A 19,991-nucleotide genomic window follows, 5' to 3' on the forward strand; every position below is an offset into this window, starting at 1 on the left:
ATGGTTTGTTTACAGTAAGCGGGCTCAAATATACGTAGGTTGCAGTAGTTATGAAATGATGAAGGGGCTTGCACGGGATAAACCAGCATGGCGAGCTGCTGCAAACCAGTCTTCGGACTGAAGACCGCAGTAACTGCAACAAATTAACTGCAGATACCACATCGCAGAAAGTGTCATTTTAACACCAATCTTCGTTAAGAAAATAATGCAGTACCGATATGCTTAATCTTGGACTCCACGATGGTGTCAAATATAGTGCGGCGAAGTTCCTTAGTGGGAGTTGGTCGTAAAAAGAAGTTCCTAGTCCGGCGAGTAGATGGCTCTTGCAGTCGGTAGCTGCTTACGCCGAAACCCGTATCGCAACGGACGAAATGCTGCGCTGCTATTTCTTCAAGCGTTAGTGTTGTAATCTAAAAATGCTAAAAGAAGTCGTCTGCAATAGCTAAAGCAGATGAATTTGTCACAGATAGCTGTGATGCAGAAAAAATATACCCAAGAAAAGGTGTAGGGCACTAGTAACGGGAAAAGAGTTTTGGAGTCCCAACTCCTGAGACACCTTGTCTTTGGTGTTTTTTAATGCTGTTTATGTGCAGTGAACAATGAGAAAACCTGCACCATATATCTTTCGCTGGGATAGGTCATGTATGTCTGTCATCAGAGGAAGAGGAAAGCACAAGAAGATTATTTATTGAACCGACAAATCTGATTACAGCAGTTTACATTACAGAAAATCTACAGTAATAATATTATAACAAAAATGAAATAGAGAAATCTGCATACATTAAAAGTATCGGACAGACTGAAAATGCTGTGTTCTTTTGGGATAGACGTCCTTCTTTGTCTAATTTTTTGTGGGATACATATCCAACTAGTAAAATAAAAAAAATTCTAGAAAATGAATCATGCATTTTAAACTGTGCACTTGCCGTAATGGAGCACAGGAACACATAGAGTGTAAGTTGGAAAACAATGTAATTGGCTAATGAAGAACGCAATGTGAATAATCCCGATTTTGCCTATTGAAACAAAACTTCAAAAATTGTGCCCAACACCGAGATAATAGTCAACTAAGAAAACTATTTATTTCTTGAAAATTCACAAGGATTGTGATATGTTATGTTGTCCTATCACTTTGCCCTCTATTGTTATTTATGAAGAGTTGACATTTATTTTACAGTTTATTGCAGTAATTTTTCCACTTGTTAATGTTTCCGGAACAGTATCTCGCCTTATATTTTGTGGCTTTCGGGAATATTGTCGTTCCATTTTTTCTTGTCACATAATTTTAACCTACTAATGGGTTCAAAACTAGTAAACGTGTGGTGAAATTAAGTGACTGATTATAATAATTCAAGAAAGTTACCATGTCTGCCACACAGTTACGTTACCGCTTGAGAAAATATGAGAAATTCTTTTGCCTGAAGGCCAATTTTGCCCGTTACGTAGCAAACTGAGAAAGTTACGTAGCAGAAACTAAAACTGTTCACCTACGAGTAAACTGCTCTTTGTTCCCATCGTGGACTAAAAATTCGCCTAAGTGGTAAATTTCTCTCAGTTTAAAAACGCGCGGGGTAAAAGCTGCCAGAACTGTAGTGGCATTTGTATGTGGCGGTATCTCGTGATAGATGTAAGAAATAATGGGAAAATTATCGTTTATCGTTTGTTTTCGCGTTCAGTGTACTATAATGGCTTCTGAAAAGTAATTAGTGGGCGAATATTTCAATTGTTTCGCCAAATACTAGTGCATCGGTAGGATTCATGGATGTGTTTTCGAAATTCAAGAGGTTAGGAGAATGTCAGTAAACGAACATTCGTACGAGATTGCTGAGGAAAAAGTAAGTAAACCTGTGTTGATTTTCTGACAAGGAAGAGGGAAGCTTCACGTAAACGACAGATATATACTGGGGCCCTTACCTGTAGTTGTTATTCTAAAATATACACGAATGTGGTAAAAATATGATAATTTGTTGGCGTGGTTGGCGTCCCTGCACTCACACGTGTGTTAGAGTAGCCTGCTCGTAGCCGGATTATAGGCAGTTAAAAGTTGTCAAACTATTTGTGTACTAACCCACTGTTAATAAATGTTATGTATCTGTCGTATAAGTGTTCTTGAATACGTGAAGCTTTGGAAAGAGAGTTGAACAAAGGGAATACAATGCAATACTAATGGGTTGTTTCCCGTTGCCCGTTGTTTATGTCATTAGTATAGGATAACTAGTTTATTTCTTTCCATTCAGCTCAAGCGTTTCGTATGGAGAAAGACTAATTGGTAGTGATATATACGATCATACAGATACTGTTGACATCAAATTCAGTAATAATAAAACGACCTAGGAGTTTAAGCGGAATCATAGAAACACTAGAAATCCTTCTGTTTATATAGAACTTCCTGTACAAACTATGCCCAAATATTTTGTTTCCCTGATCTCTGCTATGTTTTCTTTTTCAAAACCAGAAAAGTGGAATGATTTAGGCCCTATATTGATAACAGCACACATGCTACAGCTTACTTGTTATGATTTAACCTTCTACATGCATCTTGCAGTGTACTGAGGTTGTAAAGTTATTCTTGCAGCTACTTACGATAATGACATGCAGTGTATTATATTTCATAATGTACTGTGGTGACATACATACAGCATAGCTTGAATTGCAGTGTCCAAAATAGTTTCATTCACATATTTATTACAAGGATAACATGTGCAGAAGGGTTGGTAATGACCTAAACATAGAATTGGAACAATATTTTATCTATTAGCATGGGGACCTGTTTGAGAATAAAAATATTTTGAACTATAAGACATCAAAATAAGCATAATTGACTATGTTTACATTTGGTTTGTTGTGAAGTATACTAATTGGTGCATGTTTTCATTAGTTTTTAGCTTACATCTTCTGTTGTGTGAATTGCTGAATATGTGGTGGACAGTTTTTTTTCCCAAATGTAAGACAGTTGAGAAGTACTTGTACTATGGAATATGTATGAAAATTCTGTTAATTCTAAATATCCACATTTGACTGATGATGATAGGTTTATAAAAAAAAAATCTGGTGTTGATGAATAACATATTGGTTGCTGTTTGAGAAAATGGTGTCATTTGAGAAATATTAGTTGACTGCAAGGCACGCTGCTTAGAAAATGTTTGACCTCTCTTTGTGGGGATTAATATTTGACTGTTGTTCAAAGAATTAAGCATTAATCTTCATTGAAAGCTTAACTGATTATACAGTGCAGATTTTTGGTGCCACAGTCATAGGGTGCTCTGTTGACAATTCAGAGTACATTCACATGTATCTAACAGCTATAGAGTTTTGAACACAAAGAAAACAGGATATACTGGTGCATGTTCATGAACGGACATAAATTTATGGCTTAATAAATTGTCTGTCTTGTACTTTAACAAAGTGCTAGGAGTTTCTCGTTGGAAGTAATGATTAATTTTTGTAAACAGCGTAGTTTTAATTTGATCATTGTTCTGTAGCATAGTCTCATCAGTAGAGAGTGAAATGTGATTTACACCTAGTTTCCCAAGAATTTCTGCTTCTAGATTAATAGTTTCATTTCCAGACCTTTTTTCTGTTGCATTCTCTGTTGAATAATATTAAGAACAAAATATGTGTGATATATTCAGCAGAGCTGATACTATTTCTCTGTTTGTTTTAAACATGAGGCAGATAATATTGACACCAAGAGTACAAATGAATAAATGAACAATGATACAAATTTGTTTGGATTACATTAAATTAGTTGTGTGGTACGTCTAGGATATGAAAAGTAGTCAAAGATGAGCATTTTTCTTAAGTGCGGTATAATGAAGCAGCTGAACATTATGAAAGATTTTTGTATTTCAGTGATTCTAAAAATAACATAAAAGATTAATTTTAAGAGCTCATGTGAAACTACTCTTCACTGTGGAAAGTTATTTTATTCAGTCTTAAACTCTACCACATTACCTAACAAACGTTTATAGACTTTGTTAGATTTGTGTGTCCTCATGTACCTGGCTCCCTTGTGTACCAATATTAACCCCTTGAAGTTTTCATCTAGACTTAACACCCGATATAGTTCTTATAACACACTTCTGTATTCTGAAAATACTTTTCCTGTAAGATGTGTTCCCCCAAAATATGATTCTGTAACACAGTAGTGCATTGAAATCGGCAGAGTAAACTAGTTTCTTCATTTTTAAGTTACACAGAAATTGTGTACTGCAAACATAGCTGAACTAAGTCGGTACACTTATACCATTCTAGGGGATAGGTTTTCTGTTAAGATGTGATCTGTGTACTACACAAAAAGCAACATTTTCTGCTTCTTGCATTACATTGTTTGAGTAAGGTGTTTTTGTAGTATTGGGCAACAGTTACAGAATTATTTGTACTTAGTTTTCTCCAAATTTAATTATGATCTATTTTCTTTGAACCTGGGATTTAGCGTTTGATATAAAGTGGTAGACTAGACTGTTCTTGAGAAAAATATGGGACTCTAGAATAGCCAGTTCCAAAAATGTTACTTGAATTGGCCGAGTGAGGCAGATGCAAAGGACAATAGAATAAATTGAACCATGATCATTTTATGTATTTTCTTTTATTTAATCTTTAACTTGATTGAGACTACATCACAGAGTATTAGCTCTCCCTCCTGTGACTTGGTAAAAGGCTGTTGGTCTACCACATGCATTTTTTGGCATGAGGATGTGCTGGACTTCACAGAATTAGGAGCCATGAAACTTTCCTTCCTTCCTTTTCAGAGTAACTTTTAGTTGTCAAATTACTCCACTGTTTTCACTAGCAGAAGAGTACTTGGTATGTTGCAATAAAGGAAGACAAAATTAAGTGAATATGCTGAATTCTACAGTAATAAGAATATTAGTGTCAGTTTTTTTTAATTTTTGTATTAGAGAAATAATGTATTAGCTACTTTGAATGATAGCAGTCTTGGTAAAATATAATTTTCTTGCAACCAAGATACAGCCTCATAGAATTCCCTCACTTTGGAGGTTGCACATGAAGACTGTAGACAATTTCATAGATAATTTGTACCGCCATATTTCCCTTGACTAGTATATTTCTAGTTTGATAATGTTTAGTTGTAACAAAAAAGTCACTAAGCACAAAATGTACGGGAGTCCTTTCCCTTTCCACCCATACAGTTTCATTCCAGAAGCAACCGTCTGTATCTACAGATTTCCAAAAGTAATTTTGTTGTCATATTTTAAGTACTGTAGTTAAACAAAAGCCACATACACCACATAATTGAAGTCCATGGCAGTTCTGTGTAAACAATATTGCACACTTTTGTGGCAGTGTTTTTATTTTTAATATTAAACATCTGAGTATCATCCACGCCACTAAATGAAAAATACATCCTGGAGTGGACACGTGTATTCGTATATAAGCTGATGCTATTTTTAGAACTCTTCCAGACACATCATCTAACAAGTTGGTATATATTAATTTCCTTTGTGACTGCCTGGTGATCTAGCAGTGAAGTGTGTGACTGAAAACCGAGAGGTCACACGATCGAATCCCGGCTGGACCATGGAAATTTTCAGTCTGCCCTTAATCTAGCTGTCGCCTCACAATGATGTGAAAAGTCACCAGGAATGACACATGGTTCGGATTCACTGTTAAGTTGTAGGTCCCCTTTCCCAGGTTTGATCACTGGTGTTGGTTGTACACATTCAAGTCACCAAAGTGGCATCCTGGTGAAATTCGTGCACTCAGCCAATGATCCCCGTGCAGTTATTATCAATGTCTTTTGTCATTCCCAATATTTACCTTTCTCAAAAAAGTTTAAACAGTAGAACACTAGCATAAAAACAGTCTCCATAAAAAAAAATCATGAACTTAACATTGGTACAGATAAGATTTAGATATATATTAAATGTCTGGTGGTTAATGTGGCTGAGTTTAATACTTAACTAAAGAACTTTCTGTTGGGCAACTCCTCCTAGTCCGTTGAAGAATATCTTTGCAGAAACACACAAATTTAAAGTTTTGGGCTATTTTAAAATTAGAATTAGCGCTGTAATACAGTAACCTTTAGTAGTGATATGACATTTCAAGTACTGCATTTAAAGAAATGTACGTATTTGACTTCTTTGCACAGCCCAGAAACTACATTCAGTAGTATCCAAGGATAACGACTATTATAGTATAATGTAAAAACCTATGAATTAATATATGTCTTGATCGTCGTAGGTGCAGAATTATATGAAATACGAAGAATTAATACGAGCCTTAATGCACACAATCGTAGTTCACATCCCACGACCTATGTACACGACTAGCATTTGTTTACGTTGAAACACGAAAGACTAAAATGTACAACAACGTAAAAAGCATTCAGCAGCAGGAACTTTCTTACATATAAATCAGTTCGTTACATACTTTTCTGTGTTTATATTTGCTTTTTAGAAATGAACTCGACCGCCCTTTTACAGAATCTTTGTCCATTAGATGTGTTCTTTTTCTACTTATATTGTTTGCGGCCGTTGGGATCCGTGCCGCAACTGCCGTCATATTTCTTTACAGAGAGTCAAATATATCACTATAACCGATATGCGAGAGAGCAAAATAATTCTGAAATGCTACATAGTATTCTCGTTCGATTGCCTTTCTTGCCGAGATCACTTTCCTATTACGAAATTGGCGACTTGCCTGGAAAATCGCTAATTACGGGAGACTCCGGGGTAAGCTGGACTTTTTGCTGACGGAAGTAATTGTACTGAGTCGTTTTGTTACAAATCGCTCTGAGATTGTGCTTTGTAAAATAATCGGTTGTGGAGTCTCATCAGGAAAGGCGGAAGTACATTTAATTATTGTAATCTTCGTTGTTTGTTGGCCTCGGTAATCCTCGTTACTGTCCGTTGGTTCTCGGGCTCCGTTTCCCGTGGAATGACTGCAGAGGGGCACAGTGTGTAATTTACGCATGAAAATGTCACGTACCCGTGAAGTCTTCGCTGGCACAAAAGTAATTGTAATACTATGTAAATATTGATTCGTATTTGAACACGCATGTTTTTGGATCACCATTGAAGATTGTCCTCCATTTTACTTATTTCAGTACAATACCTGAAGGCACAATTTGCATTCCACAACTCGACGTTTTGTCTCTCTAAAGTGTTCACCCAGCTCCTCCGTCGTTTAGTTCACCTTATGAGTCGTATTCTTCTTTAGATATGCCCACAAGCAGGTGCGCTAAACAGAAGATCAACCTGCGGTGTGATATTGATTCGTTACCGTCCGCACTTCCACACATATCTTTAAAGAATCTTCGTTTGCTTCTGAACTTCTGTAACACTATTTCCTTCTATATGTTCGATGTGGTACTGCGTGTGTTTCTTTATCGAATGAGATGGTATAACCCTAAAACAATACTGGTATAACACTAAAACAATACTGGTCCTTTAGTGGAAATTTGTTCGACCAACATTTACATCGTCGAAAAATCTCTTTGTTATTCGAAGAAAGTGCAGATGGGGTTCTTTCGGAGAGGATACGAATATTCTTTGCACACCATCGTCTGATTTGAGCTAGTGTTCATCCCTAGTAACGTCTTAATGAGTGGCGTAAACTTTACCCGCATTCAGGAGGACGACAGTTCAATTCCGCGTCCAGCCATGCTAATGTAGGTTTCCCGTGATTTCCCTAAATCGCTTCAGGCAAATGCCGGGATGCTTCCTTTGAAAGGGCACGTTCGGCTTCCTTCCCCATCCTTGCCTTAATCCAGTGGGACGGATTACCTCGCTGTTTGTCACCTCCCCCGAATCAACCAACCGTAAACTTTACCGTTTGATATGTTAAAACACCACTCATACAAGGTATCAGGTAACATCAATTCGTTCGATTGCCTTGGTACGTATACATAGTCATTCGTGCGTCATATGACTGACTGTGTTGAGTACTGTGAGAGTATAGTATGATGTCCCTGTTGAACATGAGTGTGAAATGAGACGAAGGGAGTGTGTGAAATCTGATAATGGCACGGAGCACCAAGGGAAGCACCGCGCCTAACGCACCCATACGGCCTATGGGTCCCCATAAGTAGTGTGTCATGCTCTCCCTTTACCGAGATTACGGAAAGATTTGGAATGTAAACCAGGTATTTGGTATACACGTTAGGGATGAAAATGACTTCATCTGACAGGATTGGAACCACCTGCCTCCGGCTAGAGGGCCACCTCACACATAGTTTTTCAATTCACAAGCCACATTTTGTTGCAGTATGTTGTATGCACCATATATATCGCATTTTTGTCCATAGTCCTTTGGAGCTCCCTTCCTCCATCCCAACACCCCTCAGTGACAGCTCTGAAGAATTTCGGCTGGTAAAGAATGTGGTAAACAAAAGTACGGTAGTATCTGAAAGCACAGAGGATTGAATCACACCCATCCTGCTGCGGTTGTTCGTGGATTCCGCTAGGAATTCCTGCCGAATGAAAGGGCCTCAGTAGGTTAGTGTTCTCGTGTGATATGCTTGTTGATAGCATCTTGAACGCCAACGTACAAACGAGATCAAACATTTCAAGAATCTGAAAGAGAGAGGGCAGTTTGTAAGCACTTAAGACTCGGTACTAAACGCTTCTGAAGAGTTATTCAACAGCCAATTGTCTCTCGCAGAATTGGAATATCCTTGATGTAAATGAGACTGGTTCAAGGCTATTTTTGTGATTCTAGAGGCTGACAAAGACGTACACAAGAATATAAAATGTTTCCATCGGTTTTTGGCAGAACATTATAATATTATAAAAATGTTACCTCTTCCAAATGCTATGTAAAATGATATTTATTTGGTCACGAACCGGCTTTCGGCTTACCAGGCTATCTTCAGGTGACAACTGACTGTCGAAAATACAGATAAACATGATATGCGACTTATACAGATAATATTAGTACAGAAGATACGGAAATGACTAATTCTTTACATAGGAAAGTATTACATTAATTACTTTAGCTAAAAAAAGGGTATACAAAGTTTTTTTGTAGAGATACATGTAATAATTGATGAGAAATAAAATGAATTTACAGCTAGAATCTAGTATTGTTAAATTTAGTGTTCGTTACAAATACTAGATTCTGACTGTAAATTTATTTTATTTCTCGTCAGTTGTTGTATGTATCTGTACATAAAATCTTTGTAAACCCCCATTTTAGTTAATGTAATAACTGTAATATATTTCTGTGTAAACAACTTGCCATTTTTGTATCTTCTGTAGAAATAATATCTGTGTAAGTCGTACATCGTGTTTATCTATGTTTGCGACATTCAGTTGTCAGCTGAAGATGGCCTGAGAAGCCGAAAGCCGGTTCGTGATCAAATAAATATAATTTTGCAGAACTTTAGAAAGTGTTATCCTTTTTAATATTGTTTATTATTATTTTATACACTCTTTCTTAGCACCACGGTCCATGTCTCGCATCCTTTTTTTCCTTTCCTTGTTGCAAAAGCTTATTTTCTTAAGCAGTGATGTCTGATAGTTGTAGCATTCTGTTCTTAGATAGCCATTTTGTTTGTATTCCAGGGCCACATATGCCTAAGATAGACCACATAAGACTTTAGTCCTTGCTCTCATACAAAAGAAGTGAGGGGGACTAATAAATTAAACTTAAGCAGGCATTTCCTCTGCCTCACGTATGCTTTATTGCAAGAGTGAAGACGCATTCAAACTAAACACATCACGGTATTACGGTTCTGGGACCTATAATTACGATGCTGAGTGTGGGAAGTGTCGTCACTAAAAGTTGTGTATGATCTGAACGTATGTAGATTTTACGACACGTCGTTGATTTGAATGATCACATTTATGAGCGTTAATGAACGCCTTTGTGTTCTTCAAATGATGCAGCTATTACGAGGCACTGGTAAACTCAATGTTCTGTGCTGAAACATTCCTTAGATTCTGAGAAAAAAAAATTATCCAGTGAAAAGTCAGGATTTGCTTATTTTCGATTATGTTCCCATTCCTGGGAATCTTTCATGTAGAATTATCTAAATGTAACACTGTCGTCATTTGACTATTCTGTTATTACCTTTTATACCCTATTCCAGTTTCGAATCAAGATGGATTCCGCAGCAGAAATGTTGTGCATCTCGGCTAGCTGTTGGTCTGTTGGATCCAGTGGGCCGTATATAGGGGCCTCCAGGTAATGGATATCGGACTAGTTTTTTGAATGGATTCACAAATTACTCGTAGATAGAACACAAAGAGGCGAAATCGTCGACATTTAAATTAAGAGAGTGTCACAGGGGAGCTATATAAACAGCTGAAAGCTCTGTTCGCATGACCAGTCCGCATTGTAGCCCATGGACGAAACTTCTGAGTGTCCTACTTCTGTACCCGTGCAGGAAGATTTTGCTAAATGAAGACAAACTGCAGGAAAGGACCTCAGAGAGGACAAGGATCAGAAAGGTCGCACGGACATATGGCTGGAAGTGCGTTGCAAGGGAGGTACACCCACTTAAAGTGGAGATAGGTCTTTGACAGTGACCCCTGTATCAGCACACGGCAGGTGGCCCGCTGGTTGGGGTATGCCAGAAGACCGTGTGAAATATTGTACACGACGGCTACCACTATCCGTATCATTTACAACGCGTGCAGGCATTATTACCTACGGACTTGACTCGCAGCTGCGGTTTTATCTCTGGTTCGTCGCACAGACCTCCACGGTATTGGGATTTCTGTTATCCATCCTGTTAACAGATGAGACTAACTTCACCTGTGGGCTATGGAGAATCCCCATGGTGTGGTGACAGCGTCCCGCCAGCACCGGTGCAGCAGCCTCAGTGTGTGGGCAGTGGTTATTGGCGACCGCCTCGTGGGGTCACGCATGCTTCCACAATGCTTCACAGGCAAGGCATATCTGGACTTGTTGCGGGTGACGCTGCCTCCCCTGCTGGAAGACATGCCTTTGGTGGTACCGAGAGTAATGTGGCTACTACGTGAATGCTCACTGCCCTCTTGAGTGTGGACCTAAAACACTAATACAGGAAGAACATTCCCACATGCTTGGTGTGTTTTCATGTATGCTGTCAGTCATTCAAACCTACACTTCCAAAGGTCATTTATCTCTGCCGTTAAGTGTATCACCCTTGAAACACATTCACGGCCATTCGTCAGTATGACTTTTTTTACTCCTTAGCATCTCAGGAATCGTGTCTTGCAGTTTGTCCCATTTAGCGAAATCACCCTGTATATATTCTCTGCAGCCCAATTTGCAGAGCTTGGCAGAGAGTATTTCGTATCAATCTCAGCGTTGTATTCCATTCGCGTAAAATGAGAGAATAGCTGTTTGCGGTATAATCTCTCTCACGTTGGTGGCAGTACAATCGTCGCACACTCTATCTCGAATATTGCCTTTCTATATTTACCCAACAGTGTTTCGTGACTACAACGTCGCCATTTTTTTTTTTTTTTTTTTCCAAGGACGATCAATTAAGTTCCCTGGGCGTCTCAGTTACAGTTTCGTATGGGCTACACAAACTGGTCGTGATCCTAGCAATGCGTCTCTGGATTCGTTCGATTTCTGCTACCATGCATACTTCACAGGGACTCCAAACACAGGAGCAATATTCCAATTTCCCTTACAGGTGCACAGCGCTTTCAAGGAGCCCTTGCAACAAATCCATGGCTTCCATTCGACTTCTCTATCTTACGTGTTCGTTTCTTAGTATTACTTGTATACATTGTGTTTGAGTATTACAGGTACAAACGAAAGAAGTGAGTAGAGAACAATGAAACAAACCAAATACACTGAGATGACAAGTCATGGGATGGCGATATGCAGATATAAATATGTCTGTAGTACCGCGCACACAAGGTATAAAATGGCAGTGCATTGGCGAAACTGTCATTTGTACACAGATGATTGATACATGTGAAAAGGTATCCGACGTGATTATGGCCGCACGACGGGAATTAACAGACTTCGTGGAATGGAAGTTGGAGCTAAATGTATGGGGCCCATTTCGGAAATCGTTAGGGAATTCAGAATCCCGAGACCAAGAGTGTGCTGAATTACCAAATTTCAGAAATCACCTCACACCATGGACAACGCAGTGGCCGACGGCCTTCGCTTAACGACCGAGAGTAGCAGCGTTTGCGTGCTAACGGACAAGCAGCACAACGTGAAATATCCGCAGAAATCAATGTCGGGCGTACGACGAACGTGTGCGTTAGGACAGTGCAGCGAAATTTGGCGTTATTAGACTGTGGCCGCAGACGACCGAAGCGAGTGTCTTTGCCTCACCTAGGCTCGTGACCATATCTGTTGGACCCTAGACGCTGGAATACCGTGGCCTGGTCAGATGGATCCCGTTTTCAGTTGGTAAGAGCTGATGGTATGGTTTGATTGTGAATCAGGCCCCACGAAGCCATGGACCCAAGTTGTCAACAAAGCGCTCTGCAAGCTGGTAGTGGCTGCATAATGGTGTGGTCTATGTTTATATGGAATGGACTGGATCCTCTAGTCCAACAGAACCTATCATTGACCGGAAATGCTTATGTCCGGCTACTTGGAGACCATTTGCAGCCATTCATGGACTTCATTTTTGTGGATGACAATGCGGCGTGTCACTGGACTAGTATTTTGCGATAGGTTTGATGAACATTTTGAAAAGTTTGAGTGAATGTTTTGGCGTCCCAGTTTTCTCGACATGAATTCCATCGAAATTTTATGAGGCATACTCGAGAGGCTAGTTCGTGCACAAAATCCTGCGTCGGCAACACTTCCAACGACTTATTGAGTCCATACCGCGTCGAGTTTCTGCACTACGCCGGGCAAAATGAGGTTCGATACGATATAAGGAGGTATCCCATGATTTTTGTTACCACACTGTAATCCTAATAAACATAGGTCTGGAAACCAATGGTTTCCCCGATACGGCCACATTTTCTGCTTGGCCGATTTACTAGTCGTGAATACTTCGTTTCCTGCAACACAAGCTAATCGCTTTTTGGGTGATGTTTCTTTTGGTGAGTGAATGCATATATGGTAAATGCATGATGGTGCACCGGCACACGTAAACGTAGCACGAATCTACGACACCAAGTGAATCGGACGTGGGTCGCCAATACCTGGCTTCTCACATCCCCCGACTTGAACCCGTTGAATTTCTTTGTGTGGGGTTATTTAAAAGCTTTGGTAAATTCCAGCCCTGTTGATGGTATCCATGAACTCCGTGAACACATTGTGGATGGTTGCAGTGCATTCGTAACACGTACTGGATTCTTTAACGTGAATAGGCATTGATGAGAAGACGTGCTAAAGTCTGCCTTCACCTAAAAGGTGGACATGTAACCTTGTAACGTGATTATCCTGAAACACGAGAGCGTGCTGAAAAGTGATGCCTCCGAATTTTTAATGTGAAAATTCGTAGAGCTTTTTAAAAAACGTTATTCACATTCTACAACTTTATTTTTCATGTCTACATATTTGCAGCCCTGTGCCGTCAGAGGGTTCCGAATTATAGCGTGTAACATGGCGGTGTGTAACGTAACTTGTCGGTGCGGTAGAAACATAGTGTTGTAACACAGTTTCGAATTCGTCCACACATGGAGCACTCTCTTCTTCAACATGACGCTGCGACATAAGCAACAATCCGACGCCTCGGGTTCGTTGTCCTCGACCATGCTCCATACAGTCCTAACTTGGCGCCATCCGATTTTCTTCTGTTTTCAAAACTTAACGCACTTTTGGACACTTTGACAGCGATGAAGCGGTGCGAGCACAGGCGAGGTCGTGGCTCCTTCAACAAAGCCAAACATCAACAAACTTTTCGGAAAGAGAAATGTTTTCGTCGGCAGTGCGACTATTCTGACAAAGACACGAAGAATAAAAATGTAGAATATTAATAACATTTGCTTTATTTAAAAAACTTTTTTTAAAGTTCACATAAAGAATTCGGAGGCATCACTTTTCACCACGCCATCGTACATATCTCCACTTAGGTTCATCGGGGACTCTTTGTCATGAGGTGTTCATATACTCAGTCGCGTTGCGTCGTATCGGAGGAACCGTAGGTTTCCAAACGTTATTTATTAGGGTTATTTGTTCGCTTCATTGTTGTCTACACGCCCATTTCGTTCGAATCTATCGTAGCTAAACACCTAGAATATATGTATGATAAGACGTGTCCCAGATGTTCGCTACTAGTATTGTAATCAAATAATGTCAGAATGCTTCACTTTTATCGTGGAGTTTTTTTTGCGTTTATCCATATTTAAGAATAGTTGCTATAAGTCATACCAAGTGAAAATGTTGTCCAAGTCTTTGTGCATTTTCCGGCTACCGTCCATCAAAGATACTTTCATACAGACAGTGGCATCGTCAGCGAACAGTCTGGTTGTGCTGCTCACACTGTCCAAGAAATCATCCTTGTATATTGCGAACATTGGAGACCTGTTAAGATTCCTCGGGGCACAGCCCATATTACTTTCGTATCTGGTGAACGTTCGCCGTCCAGCAAAACGCAGTGCATTCTGTTAGCAAAAAAATTCATCGAGCCATTCGCGTATTAGTCAAGACACTCTGTACGACATCATCTTGTATATTAGTTGACGATATGGTACAATGTCGAGCGCCTTTTGGAAGTCTAGGATGACAAGAGTCTATACGTTTACGTGCATCTACCATGTGGAAGACGTGTGTAAATAAAGCTAGGTGTGCTTCATGCCAATGATTTTCTGTAAGTCCAAAAAAATCACTCACTAGACCATCGGATAGCAAAAGTCATGCTCGACCTCTTTTGGGATGCAAAAGGGGTGGTTTTGGAGCATTACATAGAAAATGCGGTTAATAGTAAAGAGTAATTCATACTCAAATGTGCCACGAAATTACCAGTTTCGGGATGCTGTTGTTTTTTTACACTCATGGCTCTAAATCTGCTGATCATGTGGGGTATGCCTTCACGTCCTCTGTCGGAACGGAAAATCATCTGCTGCCACCTGCATGTGGAGTGTTTACTGCGGAATTGATGGCAATTTCCCAGGCCCTTACCTTTATTAAACAGTCCCAACACAATCGCGTTTTGTTATGTACGGACTCGATGAGTGGACTTCTTGCTATTGACCGGTGTTTTTCGCGCCATCCCTTGGTCTCTGCTATCCATGACCATCTCGCTGATATTCACCGTGCTTGTTCCATTGACTTCCTTTGGGTCCCTGGCCATGTGGGAATCCCGGGTAATGAGCTCGCTGATCATTTGGCTGGGGGAGCAGTCACTTACCCCCCGTTTTCTGTATCCCGTCCTGCAGCGGATTTACGGCTTCACATCAAATACCACTTCGCACAGTCATGGGCCAATTCTTGGGAGGCTACTCCCCTGTCTTAACAAACTTCGTGCGATTAAGGTGACACCAGCGCGTGGCGTTCTACCTTTCGCCTCTCCCGGAAGGACTCGACCACACTGTGGTTGTGGAGCCTTCCAGTCAGTAGCCCTCATTTTGGTTGAATGCCCCCTTCTTTTGGCTCTGGGTACTAAGTACAGACTCCCCCACACTTTACGTTTGATGTTGGCTTACGATTCCCGGATGGTCTCTCTGGTTCTCTGTTTCCTCCGGGAAAGTGGTTTTTATTCTCAGTTTTAAGGTTTTTAATCTCTCTCTGGTATTGGGGCAGGGCGATGAGTGTTTGGGTGTCTCCCACTGTAAGCAGTGTTCGGAGATTCCCGATTCACCTCCCTGACCGAAATCCTCTTTTCTTCCCCTTTTACTCTGTTTTTACCCTCCCCCCCCCATTTTTTTAAGGATTGGGTAGTCTCCTTTTACCATTCGTACTTCTACATTCTAGCGGTTGTGCCTTTTAAGTCACAGGTGGTCTTTCCTATGCTGCTTCAGCATAGCGTTGGGTTCGTTCTCTTGCTGACTTCCCTCGTTTTGTTTTTTACCATTGACAACATGACTGCCCCTTTACGTTTTTAGCCTTTTCCCTTTCATTGTTCTGACTTTCGAGAGATGTCACATTAGCGGAATGGACCACATTTGAAACAAGGGACTGATGACCTTGCTGTTTGGTCCCTTAAACCTCAACCAACCAACCAACCAACGAAATTACCTTCGGCCTGCAATCAGAAGTAAACGACGGTGAATTCTGGGTGCAGGTGTTTGGTTGCAACACGACGATATTGCTCGTTCAATCGTAGCAACAATACAGGATATGAAATTTAAATTTCTCGAATACCCACTCTACTCCCCAGACCTTGCCCCGAATGTTCGGACTGCTCAAAGAAATGCTGGGAGGCAAGCATTTAGGAACAATGAGGAGGGAGGGGGGGAGGAGGAGAAATCGTGTTACACGAGTATCTGCATGCACAACCAAAAGAACTCTTCGCGGTATCCATGCATATCTGAAAAGGTGGAATGTATGCATTACGCCTCGTGGAAATAACGTAAAAAATGATAGACCCATAATTTTTCGGTAATAGGCTCTACCTCAGTTTCATAATAATAAATAATTAAGGATTTGATTTGAATCACTCTCGTAAAATGAAACAGGAATTCCGTCTCAGCTTGGTATCTTGTTCAGTCTGAGGTGTCGTCGTCTTAAATCCGGAGACTCGTTTGATGTAGCTGTCCACGCTCGTCTATCTTGCGTAAGCCTTTCATATTTGAATAACTACTGCAGCCTACATTCATTGGAGCCTGATTACTGTTTGCATACATAGACCTCCGTTCTCAATTTTTACCTCCCCCCCCCCCCCCCCCGCCCCCACTTGCTTCCATCACCTAGTTAACTAATCCTTGATGTCTCAGGATGTGCCCTATCGAGTTATCCCTTCTTTTAGTCGAATTGTGAATTCCTTTTTTTCCGATTCTGTAACTCCTCACTACATATTCGACCTCCCCATCTTAATCATTCTTTTCTTGTCGAAACCGCTTATCGTTCACTTTTCACTTCTGTGCAAGGCTACACTCACGATAAATATATTGAGAAAAGACTTCCTAACACTAAAATTTATATTAGATTTTAAAAATTACCCTTTATTAGAAATGCTTTCTTTGCTGTTATCAGTTTGCGTTTTATATTCTCCCTACTTCGACCATCATCAGTTAATTTGCTTCCCAAGTAACAAAACTCATCTACTACTTGAAGTGTCTCATTTCCTAATGTAATTCTATCAGCATCACCTGGTTTAATTGGACGGCATTCCATTACCTTTGTATTACTTTTATTGAAATTCATTGTGCCCTAGGTCACTTCCTGCGAGCTTTTGTTTCGTCTTCGGCCGTGATGGGCTGCAGTGTTAATTTAAAGGAGTGGCCGCATCAAACTGTTGCGGACGGAGTCTCTGTGGTGATGTGTGCGGTGGGCCATCGACGGGTTGCTGTCTTGAAGAGATGCTACGAGTGGTTTCGTTTTTTTTAATATTTTTGGTTTTTGGTTCTTTGAAGAACTGGGTGGTTAGAGGTCGTTGGTCACCTCGATTATCTTCCGGCCGTCGACGTTTGCAAGTTCATTGATGTGTTTTTCTGCTTGTGTTAGGTGTTGTTGAGGGAATACGAGTAGGTACTTTAAGTCTGGTGTGCTGATGATACATAGTTGACATTTTTACAGTGTACAGGTCCGTCGCTGTTAGTAATATTCATTAGGAAAGGGTTCAATTCCCTATAAGCATATCCGTTGAAGTAGATTGGCTTTGGTTGCAGGTATTTCCTTAAACTGCGTGTTAGTAAATAGTAATAGGGTGACACTGCACTCGGTTATATGAAAGCGCATCCGGAACAGAGTAAGTTTAGTTCACCATATGTATCTAGTAGTCGTTGGTGTTCATATTTATTGTTTGAGTTATTGTCTGTGCTTCACTGGGTTTCCAGATTAGGTTTATCTGGGGGGGTTCTGGTTTTCGAAGTTGTTTAGCAGGGCTGTCACTGCGGTATCCAGCTGGAGACGACGTCTGTTGATGTATTAGTGTTGTTGTGGCTGTTTTTCTCCTTTTAACCTGTCAGTGGTGTTATGTTCATGTTTCGGGGCCTTAAGACAATTCTGAATTGTAGTGGAGCTATTGCCCGATATATCTTACGTCGGTTAAAGCGGCTCATTTGGTGTATTTAGTTGTTGGTGTCCATACAACGTATTTTAAGTTGACCGTGGTTGCATTTCCAAGCATATTTTACGCATGTTGTCATTATCTGGAACACTCGAAAACAACTTTTTACAGGTTTATTTGTACAGTATTGTATGACACAGCATTTGTAATACATTTTGCGAAAGGTGCATTCCAAAACAACACATCACTATAAATTAGCATAATGTCAGCAGCAGCAGCGAGCTAGCCAGTGACGTCACAGGCATCACATGACTCGAATAGAACGTTTTAGCGGGCTTTCAAATTATTTTAATTTCATCTCCATTTTTATAAAAGAATGCTGAAATTCAAGGGAAGATTCTAGGGTCATGAGATGACAATAATTTAAGACTGTTTCCAGAAAACAGTCAAATACCCTATTCTTTGAGGACGATTCTCCGAGATGGGCCAAACCCCTTGCTGGCTGTTATGTGATTGCATGCGTCGGTTAGTGGCTTTGTATGATAGTTATAAACCACATATGCTACACGTTCAAGTAAGTCCGTCTCGACTCTAGGGCAGTAGCCATTTTATGGAACTTGCTTCAAATATGATGCTCGGACATCCAAAGATAGCTGTACCAACAGGGGAGCAAACATACATTCGGAGTCATCATTGCCTACCAGTACATGCTCGATCACCGTGTGTCTCCAGTCGAGCACATATAGAACATCATCGGACCACAACTCCAGCGTCAGTCACAGTCCCTATATTGACCGACCAAATGCAACAGGCATGGAACTCCATCCCACAAACTGACATCCGACACCTTAACGACACAATGCATGAACGGTAGCATGCTTGCATGTCTCATCTCGCGCTCACATTGACCTGTGATTTTGCATCTTTACGTATGTTACGTAGACAAATGTATTCCCGAAATTTCATTACTCTTCATCATTATTTTTTTGGTTTTGAGGTTTTTTCCCGGTTGTGTATATGCAGACTAAATAGCGTTGGGGATAGGCTAAAAGCCTATCTCACTCTCCTCCGCTTCTGTGTGAGTTGCAATTAACGAGCTCCTTGTGTTTACTCGCTGCCAACTTCAAATTTTTAAAGATTGTACACACGTAAACATTGTAGTTTTGTACACCAGTCAAACATTGGTACGGTGGATCGTCGCCTGTGAATACATTTTTAAACGCAGAATGTAACTTTCAACACGAGACTCACCCGTCCTAGATCGGATGTACGGGCAGGGCCTCGTTGGTTTGGGTGCGTACCACATTCACGAAGCACTTCTCGCCCCCTATCATCCCTTCATTAGCTGTAACAGATTGAGAACAGAGCGGTAAGTAGAAGCGGTGGACGTCTTATCCGTTAAACGAACCTTTAGCGACAGTCTGTGAACACCGTTAGAACGAACATAGCCACCTGTCGAACAGTGACAGGACATTGGATTCGTACCCGAGAGGAGGGGGGCACGAATTCCCGTCGGGCTTCCCAGATTTAGGTTTTCTGAAGTTTCACTGAGTTGCTGAAGGCAAATGCCGGCATGGTATCATTGGAAACCATCCGGTCATTTCCTTCCCCAGTTCAAGCATGTGGTCCTTTTCTAACGAACTCATTATCTACTGGACCGTATACACAAATCATCCGTTTTTCTTTTTACTTTCCGCCGTCATCATTGCGTACAAACAGTCTCACCATGACACTGAAGACAGTTTACTGAGCATCATTTCTCTCTAGCTCACGTGTCATATTGACGAGAAAACAGATCTGAGCTCACCGAACAAAATATGAGTAATCCACTTAAAATAGGACACTATTTGCTTCGAAGCGCTGTGTGTAATCGCAGTGACATGGATTGACGTGGAGAGACGACAGAATGGCAGAAGGAACTGTTCTGGTCTCTCTCTCTCTCTCTGGGGGAAATTGCCATGCACTTGCTGTTGCGATTAGTCACGCTATGGGTAACCTACCT

The 19,991-nt window shown here is 40.6% G+C and overlaps 1 protein-coding gene across 2 annotated transcripts in view; it reads left to right on the top strand.

Moving 5' to 3' along the window:
* Positions 1–1,502: 1,502 nt before the first annotated feature.
* LOC126299611 (uncharacterized) overlaps positions 1,503–19,991 on the top strand; it is a 468,671-nt gene continuing 450,182 nt past the window's right edge. Inside the window, exon 1 of one of the 2 annotated variants that reach the window (XM_049991647.1) lies at positions 1,503–1,835. The gene's annotated coding sequence lies outside the window, so the exon portion shown is untranslated. The remainder of the gene's footprint in view (positions 1,836–19,991) is intronic. The other variant, XM_049991646.1, reaches the window with a different exon arrangement.

Source organism: Schistocerca gregaria, chromosome X, assembly GCF_023897955.1.
Source record: "Schistocerca gregaria isolate iqSchGreg1 chromosome X, iqSchGreg1.2, whole genome shotgun sequence".
NCBI lineage: Eukaryota > Metazoa > Arthropoda > Insecta > Orthoptera > Acrididae > Schistocerca > Schistocerca gregaria.